The following is a 13,460-nucleotide window of genomic DNA, read 5'->3' as shown; positions in this document are numbered from 1 at the left end:
CCCTGCTGGTGCAAGTGGTGCAGTCCAGGGCCAGGGGCAGGAGGCAGCACAGGTCACCGTGGAGGGGCCTGTGCATGTCGCTGTCCCTGACCCTGTGAGTGCACCACCATGCACCAGCAGGGATGCCCCGTCCCAGGCCTGTCCGCAGGTAGAGGGGATGTCCATGTCACCTGACTCCCCTCCACCTGCGGACGTGGGAACCCCTGGCCGTGCGGAGAAGTTCCTGATTGGGGTCGCGATGCGCATGGCTGTGATTCGTGATGCCGTGCGTGCTTCCCGGGAGGAGCACGCACGTCATCACGAAGTGCACCGTGCCGACGTGGCCCAATTGGGATCGGCCATGTTCGGGGGTTTCCTGCATGTGTTGGCCAATGTGGCGGCCCTCTCCTCCTCTGTGCAGGCTATCCACCAGTCGTTCTCCTTGCCGTCTTCCAGCCCAGATGCCACCAGGGCCCCCTGTGGACCTGCCCCGACCAATGCAGCCAGCTCGGTGGGGATCCCATCCCTGCCACAGTCGGGAGTCAGAGATCCAGCAGGGGTGGACACCAGAGCAACTGGACCCCAGCAGATGGAGGATGTGACGGCATCATCGGGCAGGGCACGTGCACGACGGCGTCGGTGGTTTCCATCAGCCTGGATGCCGTCGTGCTGGCACAGGCGGTTGCGTCGGAGGCAGCAGCAGGCTCAACGTGGGAGGCATCATGGCTCGGGGCCATCAACATCAGGGGTGCAGGCATCGGCCGGAGGGCAGGAGAACCCTGGAATGGGAGTGGCTTCCGTGTGGGAGCGGTTGTGCCAGCGGATAGGTGCGGAGCAGCAGCGGGCAGAGCAGGAACGGCTCACGATGGTCAGGGCGGAGGACTCCATGCGGAGGGCGCTGAGGCGGGCTGAGTGCCTCGAGGGTCTTCGCAGGGAGTTTGAGCTTGACACTGAGTTATCCCTGCGGGACCTCGGGGCCAGGGAACATGCCCGCCTCCAAGCCATTGACCAGGAGTTCGATGATGCCCTGGCCCATGACAACAACCAGTGAGCCGTCCGAATAGCCCGCTGCCTTTGTATATAGTTGTATAGTTAGGGTTAGGTTTCCTTTGTTTTTTTGAAATCTTTTTGGTTGCGATTGGACAATGCACCACTTTTTTGTATATAGTTCAGTTTTTAGTTAGTAGTCATAGTTAGGTTTAATTTGGTTGGGCTCATGGACCCAGGATGATCTTCTTCATGGTTCTTCATTGGCTTATTTTATTTTTTCAGATTATTTTCTTGGACATTCATCTTGTTTTGTTTGATTTGCTTTGTGTTTTTTCTTATTTCTTTTCCATTCTACTTGCTCTTCAATACATATTATTTTTTTAATCTTCAATGTGTCGTATCATCTCATTGCTTTCAGGCATGTCATGTTGGGTGTTTTGTCATTCACTTGCAGCCATTGTGTGTGACAGACATGTGTTCAATTGCATTATTTAAATTGGGGGTGTAACATGTAATTGCCTTTGATATGTGGGTGGGTGTGATAGTTGGTTGGGCCTTTTGGCAGGGGAGGATGGGCATTACGGACATGATTGGGGAATGTTGGGACCCAGGTGCAGGGGGGCATGGATTGGACATGGGTGGGGGCCTGCTGGCAGGTGCCCCACAGTGCTGGGGGGGTGGGGGTGGTGGGTGACATGAGTGGGGGCCTGGTGGAGGGTGACCCTGCACTGCTGGGGTTTGGGGGTGGTGGGAGACATGAGTGGGGGCCTGGTGGAGGGTGCCCCTGGTGGCTGGGGGGTGGGGGTGGTGGGTGACATGAGTGGGGGCCTGGTGGAGGGTGACCCTGCACTGCTGGGGTTTGGGGGTGGTGGGAGACATGAGTGGGGGCCTGGTGGAGGGTGCCCCTGGTGGCTGGGGGGTGGGGGTGGTGGGTGACATGAGTGGGGGCCTGGTGGAGGGTGACCCTGCACTGCTGGGGTGTGGGGGTGGTGGGTGACATGAGTGGGGGCCTGGTGGAGGGTGACCCTGCACTGCTGGGGTGTGGGGGTGGTGGGTGACATGAGTGGGGGCCTGGTGGAGGGTGCCCCTGGTGGCTGGGGGGTGGGGGTGGTGGGAGACATGAGTGGGGGCCTGGTGGAGGGTGACCCTGCACTGCTGGGGTGTGGGGGTGGTGGGTGACATGAGTGGGGGCCTGGTGGAGGGTGCCCCTGGTGGCTGGGGGGTGGGGGTGGTGGGAGACATGAGTGGGGGCCTGGTGGAGGGTGACCCTGCACTGCTGGGGTTTGGGGGTGGTGGGAGACATGAGTGGGGGCCTGGTGGAGGGTGCCCCTGGTGGCTGGGGGGTGGGGGTGGTGGGTGACATGAGTGGGGGCCTGGTGGAGGTTGACCCTGCACTGCTGGGGTGTGGGGGTGGTGGGTGACATGAGTGGGGGCCTGGTGTAGGGTGCCCCTGGTGGCTGGGGGGTGGGGGTGGTGGGAGACATGAGTGGGGGCCTGGTGGAGGGTGACCCTGCACTGCTGGGGGGTGGCGGTGGTGGGAGACATGAGTGGGGGCCTGGTGGAGGCTGCCCCTGCACTGCTGGGGTGTGGGGGTGGTGGGAGACATGAGTGGGGGCCTGGTGGAGGGTGACCCTGCACGGCTGGGGGGTGGGGGTGGTGGGAGACATGAGTGGGGGCCTGGTGGAGGGTGCCCCTGGTGGCTGGTGGGTGGGGGTGGTGGGTGACATGAGTGGGGGCCTGGTGGAGGGTGACCCTGCACGGCTGGGGGGTGGGGGTGGTGGGAGACATGAGTGGGGGCCTGGTGGAGGGTGCCCCTGGTGGCTGGGGGGTGGGGGTGGTGGGTGACATGAGTGGTGGCCTGGTGGAGGGTGACCCTGCACTGCTGGGGTTTGGGGGTGGTAGGAGACATGAGTGGGGGCCTGGTGGAGGGTGCCCCTGGTGGCTGGGGGGTGGGGGTGGTGGGAGACATGAGTGGGGGCCTGGTGGAGGGTGCCCCTGGTGGCTGGGGGGTGGGGGGGGGATGGGTGACATGAGTGGGGGCCTGGTGGAGGGTGACCCTGCACTGCTGGGGTGTGGGGGTGGTGGGTGACATGAGTGGGGGCCTGGTGGAGGGTGACCCTGCACTGCTGGGGTGTGGGGGTGGTGGGAGACATGAGTGGGGGCCTGGTGGAGGGTGCCCCTGGTGGCTGGGGGGTGGGGGTGGTGGGTGACATGAGTGGGGGCCTGGTGGAGGGTGACCCTGCACTGCTGGGGTGTGGGGGTGGTGGGTGACATGAGTGGGGGCCTGGTGGAGGGTGACCCTGCACTGCTGGGGTGTGGGGGTGGTGGGTGACATGAGTGGGGGCCTGGTGGAGGGTGCCCCTGGTGGCTGGGGGGTGGGGGTGGTGGGAGACATGAGTGGGGGCCTGGTGGAGGGTGACCCTGCACTGCTGGGGGGTGGGGGTGGTGGGGGACATGAGTTGGACATGGGTGGGGGCCTGCTGGCAGGTGCCCCACAGTGCTGGGGGGTGGGGGTGCAAGGGGACATGAGTTGGTGTTCATTAGTTCAAGGAGACATGTGCCTTTGCTGGGGGGCATGCCCATGGTGGGTGGGCTGCCTGCGGGACATGACCAGGGATGCAGGGTAGTCCCCTGTGGTGTGGGCTGCCTGCAGGTGCCGTGGAGGGTGTACAGGGTACACCTGGGAGGACCCACACTGTCAAATCACATGTGGAACTTCCCGCGCACCCCTGATATACACGCGCCCAGGCTATTCGCCTGTGGAACTTCCCGCGCACCCCTGAAATACACGCGCCCAGGCTATTCGCGTGTGGAACTTCCCGCGCACCCCTGAAATACACGCGCCCAGGCTATTCGCGTGTGGAACTTCCCGCGCACCCCTGAAATACACGCGCCCAGGCTATTCGCGTGTGGAACTTCCCGCGCACCCCTGAAATACACGCGCCCAGGCTATTCGCGTGTGGAACTTCCCGCGCACCCCTGAAATACACGCGCCCCCAGGCTATTCGCGTGTGGAACTTCCCGCGCACCCCTGAAATACACGCGCCCCCAGGCTATTCGCGTGTGGAACTTCCCGCGCACCCCTGAAATACACGCGCCCCCAGGCTATTCGCGTGTGGAACTTCCCGCGCACCCCTGAAATACACGCGCCCAGGCTATTCGCGTGTGGAACTTCCCGCGCAGCCCTGAAATACACGCGCCCAGGCTATTCGCGTGTGGAACTTCCCGCGCACCCCTGGAATACACGCGCCCAGGCTATTCGCGTGTGGAACTTCCCGCGCACCCCTGAAATACACGCGCCCAGGCTATTCGCGTGTGGAACTTCACGCGCACCCCTGAAATACACGCGCCCAGGCTATTCGCGTGTGGAACTTCACGCGAACCCCTGATATACACGTAGCACGCTCCCCCAGGCCCGATCGCGTGAGGAACTTCACGCGAACCCCTGTAATACACGTAGCCCGCTCCCCCAGACCCGATCGCGTGTGAAACTTCACGCGAACCCCTGAAATACACGTAGCCCGCTCCCCCAGGCCCGATCGCGTGAATAACTTCACGCGAAACCCTGTGATGCACGTACCCTGCTGAAATCGCGTGTTAGACTTCCCGCGCACCCCGGTATACACGCACACGTATTTTTTGTCAGCGGGTGTCCGTGTTTGTGGGTACCCCTTTGCACGTCATTTTTCTTGGAGGGCCACAGTATGGGACATTCATCATGGCAGTATATAGGTGCTATTTGTTGGCGCACCTTTTGGCGCACATTTCTTACAGCCGCAGAGACGCTACCGCCTGCTTTCTTGTGGCGGTCGTGTTTGTGCCTGTGCGCTGGTTTGAGCGTGCGCTTTTTTTGTGCGCTGGTTTGAGCGTGCGCTTTTTTGCCCTATTCTATTCCATGAATACGTGTTGTAGGCGAGCGTGTGGGCGTTCCGCGCACTTGTGCCCTGTACTTCCCCCGTGACGCCCACGTTTTGGCAAGTTGTTCCCCATTCCGAGTGTTACGCCCGTGTTCCGCCTACTTTTGTTGCGTGCGCCGCGCTATGTGCGAATTTCGCTGTGGCCTGTGCGATTTTCGCTGTGACCTGGCGCACGCTGTTAGATGGCCTGTGCGCCAACGTGCGCCGCGCACTTTTTTATCGCACATCCGCTGGTTTTCTCGCGCACGGCCTTCCATGAATCGACGTGCGCTGCTTTTCGTGCGATTTTCGCAATTGCACTGCGATTTTCGCTATTCCACTGCGATTCGCACGTTTTTGCCCACTTGCGCCGCGCTAATTATTCCATGAATCGGCCTGTAAATGTTGGTCCATTTTAGCAACACTTAAGAAATGTTCTGGCAAGATAAGCACTCTAAGCCGTGTGGTCTGCATTAACATCATCAAGGTGTTTCTACTGATTTTTAACCTTAAATACAGACGGAAATCTATCTGCTTTCTGTCCGTATTTATTTATAAAAATTGAGAAAAAAACGAAAAAACAGGTCTTTCTGTCTGGCTCTATGATGTCACTCGTGCATCGCAGGCCAATCATATTGCGGGTTGGCAGCATGGCGAGTGTCAACGTTGTATAAAAAGAGCATTAAAGTTCTTCAAATTGCTGACAGCATATATCCTAAATCAGCAGCCCTCACAGAAGCAACGGTTTGCTGTTATGGGAAAAAAGGAGCCAGCATTTCTTTCCTGTATGGCCGCATGTGTGCTTTAATAAATGCATTTTCTTATTAGAATAAATGCAGAAAAATACAGGTTGTGAATGAACTTTTTATATGACAAAAAATAAAGTGAATACATAGAGAAAAAAGGCCAAAAAATAAATATGGATAAATACAGATGGAAATGGCAGAAAAATAAATACCATAAAACCGGAAGCCTTAATTGCAATTCACTCAAAAACACAACTTACTTCCAAACTGCAAAACAAAAATGCAGAGTATTGAATGTTAATGTTTTAAGCTGCCACTGCATCCATCAGCCATGTAAGGCTTTTACATGGAAGCTGCTTTGTGGTTTTCAATTGTTCTTTGACAAATGCACGAGTAGAGTGATGCATGGATTTAAAAGAGAAATAAAAAAAAAAATCAAGAGTAAAATTAAACAGCAGTGTTACATTTCGAAGTCTTGGAGGTCAAGTATGGCACGAAGTATCTTCTGGAGTTAGGTACCTTTATTAGTAGACTTACAGGTACACTAATTAGTCGGTCAAATGAGGGCAGAGTTACCGGGCCTCCTTACCCAGCTTAGATGACAGCAACTAAAGCGGTCCAATAGCAAAGCGCTCGCTTTGACATCTGTGCTAGAGCCTGCAGATGCAGGTTCGAATCCCAAACTCAGCCTTTCATCCTTCCAAGAACACCACCCACCGTGGGTAATAATAAGCAGTGCTCAGATGCCTGAGGGTTTGTAGCGCTAAATTAATTAATTAACTGACCCTGCCAGACGAAGAACCTTGGCATAGAGCACGCACATGAGGACTCCACACAGTTGTCACGTACCCAGATTCCATGAAACAACAGACATCATCATGCAACATAAAATACACCACACACGCCCTTATCACACATGGGCCTGCCGTAGTTCCGCCATGGAGGCCCACAGAAAGCGCAGTACTTCACATAGGTTTTTTGCGCATCGTCTTTAAGCACGAGTCTGCTGGAGTTCTGCAATGGGGGCACGCAAGAAACATAGTATTCTCAAAGTTAGACAGCACGCGCTCTATCGCTTCCTGGTTGCCAGTCAGCAGTGCGTGGCGCCCCGTGACCCTACTGTACCCTGTTCTTTGCTGTTGGGTTACTCCTTCCCTCCTCCACTTCTAGGACTTCTGGGCTTTTAGCCCTGGAAGAGAGGAAAAGGAAGACTGTCCAGAACAAGGCACTGCGTGTATTGGGTGATAACAAGTGGTACTTGAAATGTGCAGCCAGGCACAGACAGAAGGAATACAGGCTGGAGCCCTCCCAACTCCCTCACCCCTCCTCTAGGGAAGGACTGTCTCTGGCAAACATCCTGGTAGTTCTCCTGCCCCGAGTTGAGAAGAGTCCCCAATCCCTACCCCCCATGACAGGATCTGGTCCCTGACACTGACACAATGTCTTCCTGCAATTAATTGAATCTTATGGCATTATACTTTTCCAGTAAACATGGTCACGCAGCCCTCTAATTAGAGATGCATATTTGTCTGTGCTTAGACCAGCTAGAAGAAAAAAAAAAAAGGAACAAACACTGGAGGTATCTGTAGTTGTGATTTCTTTACTTTTGTGTATGTCAGTGAAAAATCATTTCATCACTGATTCTATACAGGTCATTCAAATAAAAAATCAAGGCGAGTCGTCATTCAGGAAAATTGTTACAACACACCCTGAAAAAAGGAAAATCATGATTTCCTTTGGAAACTAAAAGTTTAATTGATAGAACAATCATTCAAAGTACTAGCCCAGGACCATTCATTTTATTGTAGGACGAATGGCCCATCCAATCTACTAACAAAGAAACAATGTTAATCATACCCTAGTGGCCTCAAGTAAATGGCAAAACGTGACGCTAATGATAGAATGATTGAGTACAGATTTCAAATATGTCAGAACAGTGAGGCTCCACTCGTCAAAAACATTTTGGAACTTGAACGCCATGAGGATGATATCCTCAGGTGGAGGACACTGCTGTCACTGAGACCGATAAAGATTGGATATTCTCTCATGTTCAGGGGCGTAATGACTAATTAGAGTGGAAGGTGTTACTATGATGCTCTGATACATTTCACTTTAGCTGGCACCATTTCCTCAGCTAATTGCTCATACTTTGACAGGCAGAAACTGAACTGCTTTTGCAGAGGAACGTTATGACTTATTTTAAGTGACAGACCTAAGTAAGAAACGAATATACAACTTGCATTACCTTCTATGATCAGCCTTTCTACATCCTTGCCACAAAAGAACCTTATTCTCCCAATTGGGTAACTCGATTTTTTATTTTTCCATCAATACATTCATCTTACGTGGTAAATCGGACATAGGAGACAGACTAGAGGGCATACTTGAACATTTACTTTATTAAAAATATCAATTAAACCGTATCTAAACCCTATTCCTATAATGGATTACCTATACTAGAAAATAAAAAAAACGGGTGCTCGTCAGGATGTCACACAAATAAATCCAGTCCTCTGTCCAAACCTAAGCTGCCAACTATCCTACCACTTTATAAGGAAAGACAAACGAGATTCTAAGCTTCAGCCTGGTATAGGGTTTCACCCCCTTGGTTAACTTAAGTGGTGGCTGATTTTCGGACTACCCCCCCCCCCCAAAGAGTTCTTACGGTTTCTTCCAACTTCTCTGCTTCACAGAAAAGTTCCAAACAAAATAAATGCCTCTCAGCTTCTCCTCTAGGTCAAAACAAGATCCTCATCAGGTAGTCCGTACCGTTTCCCGTTTATCCCTTCTTCTGGGATGTAGTCGCCCTATGGGTGGAGACTGATGCGTCCAACCAAAACAAAGTTTGTTCTTTGCCCCTCCAGGGTTGTTCAACTCGTTAGCCCTGTGTGGCCTTCGGGCCTGCTCAGCCTTGTTCGGTCGGTCGTTGGTTCCACCCCCTTCTGGGGTATTCTGACCTTGGCCCTAAAATGACACTCTTTTAGAGGTTCCTGTGACGATTCTTGATTCATTTTTAGTTAAAAACTGGTGCGACCTGGGTTGATTGAGGAGAGGCGTTAGATACTGCCCCTGCCCCCAAGATATACAGTGCACTATAATAGATGCTGTTTCCACAAACAGCCTCAAACAGGGCTTTCAAAGCTGCAAAGGTGAACCAAAGGAAGATATTCTGTAATTAGCAGAATTTTCAGTAATTGTAGGTAACCCTGACAAAATGGCAGTTGTCCCTGCAAACCTTAAATGTGACTAAAATCCCTGGGACTCATCCCACATCCAAGCTTCTATAATTGCAGTTTATGATGCTTTTGCATTATTATTGTATTGGACCACATCACAGTAAGTACAATTAGTTAAATGCAAGGAGGGAACCACAGTTCATGAAGACATTGTTCCGCTAGGCTTGAATGCTTTCCAGTGCAAGTATCCATTCTTAATTGCATTTCTTTTCTTTGTTGTACATGGAAGATGTTTGTGTAAACCATGAAAGGAAAATAAAGTGTTCAATAACAGCAAAGCTTGTATTTTTGTGCATTAATAGGTGTCGATTGTTGGGCAGGGCCCAAGTAACTAAGACTAGCCCAAAAGTATATTATGCATGTATGCAATCACTGCGAGGGGAGACTGGGATGTGTCTACCCATACTTTCAAATGTTCCTTTTAGGCCTGCCCATTTTTAGCTTTCTAGCTCTAGCAAGGCACTGAAAGACAAAAGGAGTGATTACATTAATGCTCACCCTGCTGACTGCTGAAGCTCCACTAAATACAAACCTTTGGGAGGCTAACGCCATGCTTGCCATCTGTGGTACTGAGTGGGGATGAGGCATTTGAAACATTTCATTTTCATTAACAGATAGTACAGATAGTATTGTCGTTCGTTTTCCAGTGGGGTATGTTTGTGGCGTGTTTGGGCATGGTAAAAGACACCAGACATAGATATACAGGGAATGCTGAGTGCTCCATGATTCTCGGCTGACCCCATAGGGGACACTGCTGATTTTCAGAACTTTAATTGGCATGAGCATGTTTATTTTACTTATTTGTTTCACTTGTACATTCATTTGTTCCAAAGTTTCTAAATTGTAAACGTGTATCTCATTGCCTTTATTACACACATATTCCTCTTTTTATGACTCTCCAATGTTGGGAGGAATATGTCTGCTGCCATAGACTGGTCCATTTAGGTTAAATAAAATATAGCCACGTTCTTTGGTAACATCTGTCACTTTTACTCAATTCAAAGGAATTTTGGCAACAGGAGAAAGATGGCAGGGCAGGAATTGCAACCTATGTTTTGATGTTACAGGTACATGTCTGCCGCAGGTACACTTCCCACTGAGCAATCCTTTTTGCTGTATAACCTTGGCCTGCAGGCACACTACCTCCTGAGGTACTTTACTCAGGGTTTGGAACTTACTGGGATCTCTGTAGCAGCTAAATTAATCCACTTGATTATATTACTTGGATGGGAATTGGTGGAAAAAACCTGTAACTTTCAGATTCCCCACACAGGTCATTAACAAATCAATGAGCACCTAAAGAAAATACCATTTTCCAATAGCGACATCATAAACTATTGTTCCAGCTCAATGGTTTTCACCTGAAAAATACAGGGGAGATCAGAGATACATTCAAAATAATGAGAGTGTAGCTTCAGCTCACCCCCCTCCCCTACCACGCCCCAGCAAACCACCAGATGAAAGTCTGTCTGACCAGCACTTGAAGGGCAGGGACTTTGTTTGCACTTCCACACATCTGCTCTGCCGGAACTCAACCACATAAGTGACAGCAGCATTTCTTTAATGATCCTTTTACAGGATAAACATGACATGCCTGAATGTTTCTAGGCACAGTCAATGCAGGACTTAATGTATTTTGTAGGGAAACCTTTTGGTTTAAAGTGATCATTAATAGTACTTATCTGAAGCTGAATATCTCATTTTCAGCCGGAATTTGTTCCAATACTTACTCAAAGTCGATTTATGGTACACCTCGCTGAGAGTTAGTGCGTGAGTTAACCTTTGTGATAACTGGCAACTGCATACATGACTGGCCGGTGTGGTTCCTGACCCCGTTCAGGCTCCACCCACACCTAAAGAGAAAGGTTTGAGAATTGGCACACCCCCTTGTTCAGGGAAAAATAAGGTTCCAATCAGCTTTGTGGAAAGAGAAGAGGAGAGCCGTCCGCAGAGCAGCTGCCAACGCCAGGAAACCTCCTCCTGGGAGGTGTAATGGCAAACCATAAGCACACCCCCAGCATGCCGAAAAAAGTGTGGACAAGCCCCCGGAAACACAGCTGCCCTGCTGGGAGACAGAGTGGAAAGGCTCTGTCCCAGAGAGCCTTGCACGGAGGAGGACACCCCAGCAGGAACAAGCATCTGCAATCAGAAGCAGATGTGGGAGCCTCGTTCAGCCAAGGCTCCAAACCACGTGGAACCCAAGTAAGAAGCCAGAGAAGGGAAGCCACATAATTGTCCTGGAATGCCTGCCCAGAGGAGCACTGATCAGAAACAGAAAGTATGCGGTCACTCCAGGGAAATGGGTGTTGGGCAGAAAGGCCCCAGGTGATCCCATGGCAGGGTGACAGATCGTCCCCAAGGCAGAGTGAAGAACCAACCCCAAGGTGTGGTAAAAGACAGACTGCAATGTTGGGTGAGAGACTGACCCCAAGGAGGGGCGACAACCAAACCCAAGGTGGGGTGAAAGATAGACTCCAAGGCAGGGTGAGAGATCGACCCCAAGGCGGGTGGAGAACCAACCTCAAGGTTGGGTAAAAGCAGACCCCAAGGCGGGGTGAGATACCGACCCCAGGGTGGGGTGAAGAACCAACCCTAGGGCGAAGTGAAATCCAGATCCCAAGGCAAGGCGTAGAACCAACCACAAGGCAGAGATTGGTTTAACCTACACAGAGAATAACACTAGGCTTGCTCCAATCTCATGTTCTTTTAAATGGCAGGTCCTGGTTATCCAATCTGCTGATAAACTACTAACACTGTTGTGGCAATGGCCCTAAGATCCCATGGTTAAAGTATATATTAAATACTCTAACCCAGAGACAGGCATTAGACCTGGTGGTATCACCAATGTTCTAATGAAAGCAATTAAATAAAAAATGATCATGGGTTTTACTAACAAACGCAAGTCTGCAAGAGAAGAATCCACATTAAGATAATCTTCGTAATCGGGCTATTACAGCAATATCCAGAGTTCCCATTTGTACGACAGGAGCTTGAAAACTGGATTAAAATTCAATTGTATGGACATTGATTCCATGAAGTTTAGTTGTCAGCGTGACAGTGACATAAGACAAGATTCATCAAGTTCTTTTTCTTTTAACATCCATGAAGCAGCCTTTCACATGTATTTTTTTTTAATACAAAACACAGAGCGCAGTAAAAGATTTTTAATCCCAGTATTGACCCTGCTTTGGTTTATCTGCTATGGGCAAATTCTCCAGCTATTTTTGGTCCCTTGTTCTGTTCTTGAGAAGAACAATGAACATTCGAAAGATAAACTAGCAAACGGGACCAATATAGCTAGGGCATTTGAGGGACTTTAAGGAAGGTATTTGAATGCTTCTGTTGCGATTTTAATTGTAATCTCGTCTGACCTCAGTTTATGTATGTTATAAATGTTGTGCTTGCATGGGGTTTTCATCCCGAATAAAGTATATTTGCACCCGGGGAAGGGTACTCAGCCAATCAGGTGGCTGGAAAAGCAGGCAAGAAAACACAATCCCCGCTCGCTGCTCCAGCCACCCGAGGCCCTTCCATGGGTGGTGCTTTTTTTCCCTTTATCTTTTTTTTTTAATGTGGGGAGGCAACAGGGAGCATTAAAATAGAAAAGGGACTACGTCCCTTTTTGGATGATGGCAGACATTTTGGAACATGTTTTCCATGGCCGCCGTCATCCAAAAAAGGACCCAGTCCCGTTTCTACTTTAATGGCAGCGGCCATTTTTTGGGAAATCTCCTGTCGAAAATAAAAAAAAATAAAACTATCCGCACCCCAGTAAATCCTGGGGTGCAAATAGCTTTCACGCCCCAGCTGGGGGTGGACATGGGGTTTAACGCCCCACAGCACGACCTGAGGCTTCGCTCAGGCCTACCAAAGCTTGGGCTGGCGGGTCATTAAACCCCATGTCCGCCCCCAGCCGGGGCGTGAAAGCTATACTACAACAACAACGTGTTTCGGTACCGAGGACCCGTAGCACTGCCTGCTTTTGGGAGGAGGTTATTACCTCCGCACCAAAACATTAGCAAATGCGATATCACCCATGCAGTGTTACAGCATGCAGTAATATTGCAGTTCAGAAATTAATTCTAACATGGGCAATAACTGAAGAGGCTCTAAATCAAGTGGTTTTACAAAGGTAGCGGGCGCCCCTCTCTCGCAAGAACAGACATGATAACCTGTTCAGTGGTTATTAACCACTTGAGAGTTCGCAGCCACTGCTTTTACTCACTGTGCCTTTCACAGATGGGAAATATCCATTTGCATATCAGTCTTTGTCCTGCCCAGGGGCAGTCCAGCACCGAAATACAATGGCAATTCCAATCTGAACGAGAGTACCACCAGCAACCCCATACACGTGTTTCACCCTTGTTGGGGATCATCAGTGAGGTGAAGCTGATGCCTCTCTAAGCACAGTGAGAGGGAGACCACGTCTGGTTGCCCCCAGGAGACCTAGGGTTACCAATCCCAGGTTCCTTATAAAATAGTTTTACAAAGGTAGCGGGCGCCCCTCTCTCGCAAGAACAGACATGATAACCTGTTCAGTGGTTATTAACCACTTGAGAGTTCGCAGCCACTGCTTTTACTCACTGTGCCTTTCACAGATGGGAAATATCCAT

Source organism: Ambystoma mexicanum, chromosome 1p (assembly GCF_040938575.1).
Source record: "Ambystoma mexicanum isolate Mex_15411 chromosome 1p, UKY_AmexF1_1, whole genome shotgun sequence".
Lineage (NCBI taxonomy): Eukaryota > Metazoa > Chordata > Amphibia > Caudata > Ambystomatidae > Ambystoma > Ambystoma mexicanum.
The sequence above is the reverse complement of the archived record's forward strand: the minus strand, read 5'-3'. Positions refer to the sequence as shown.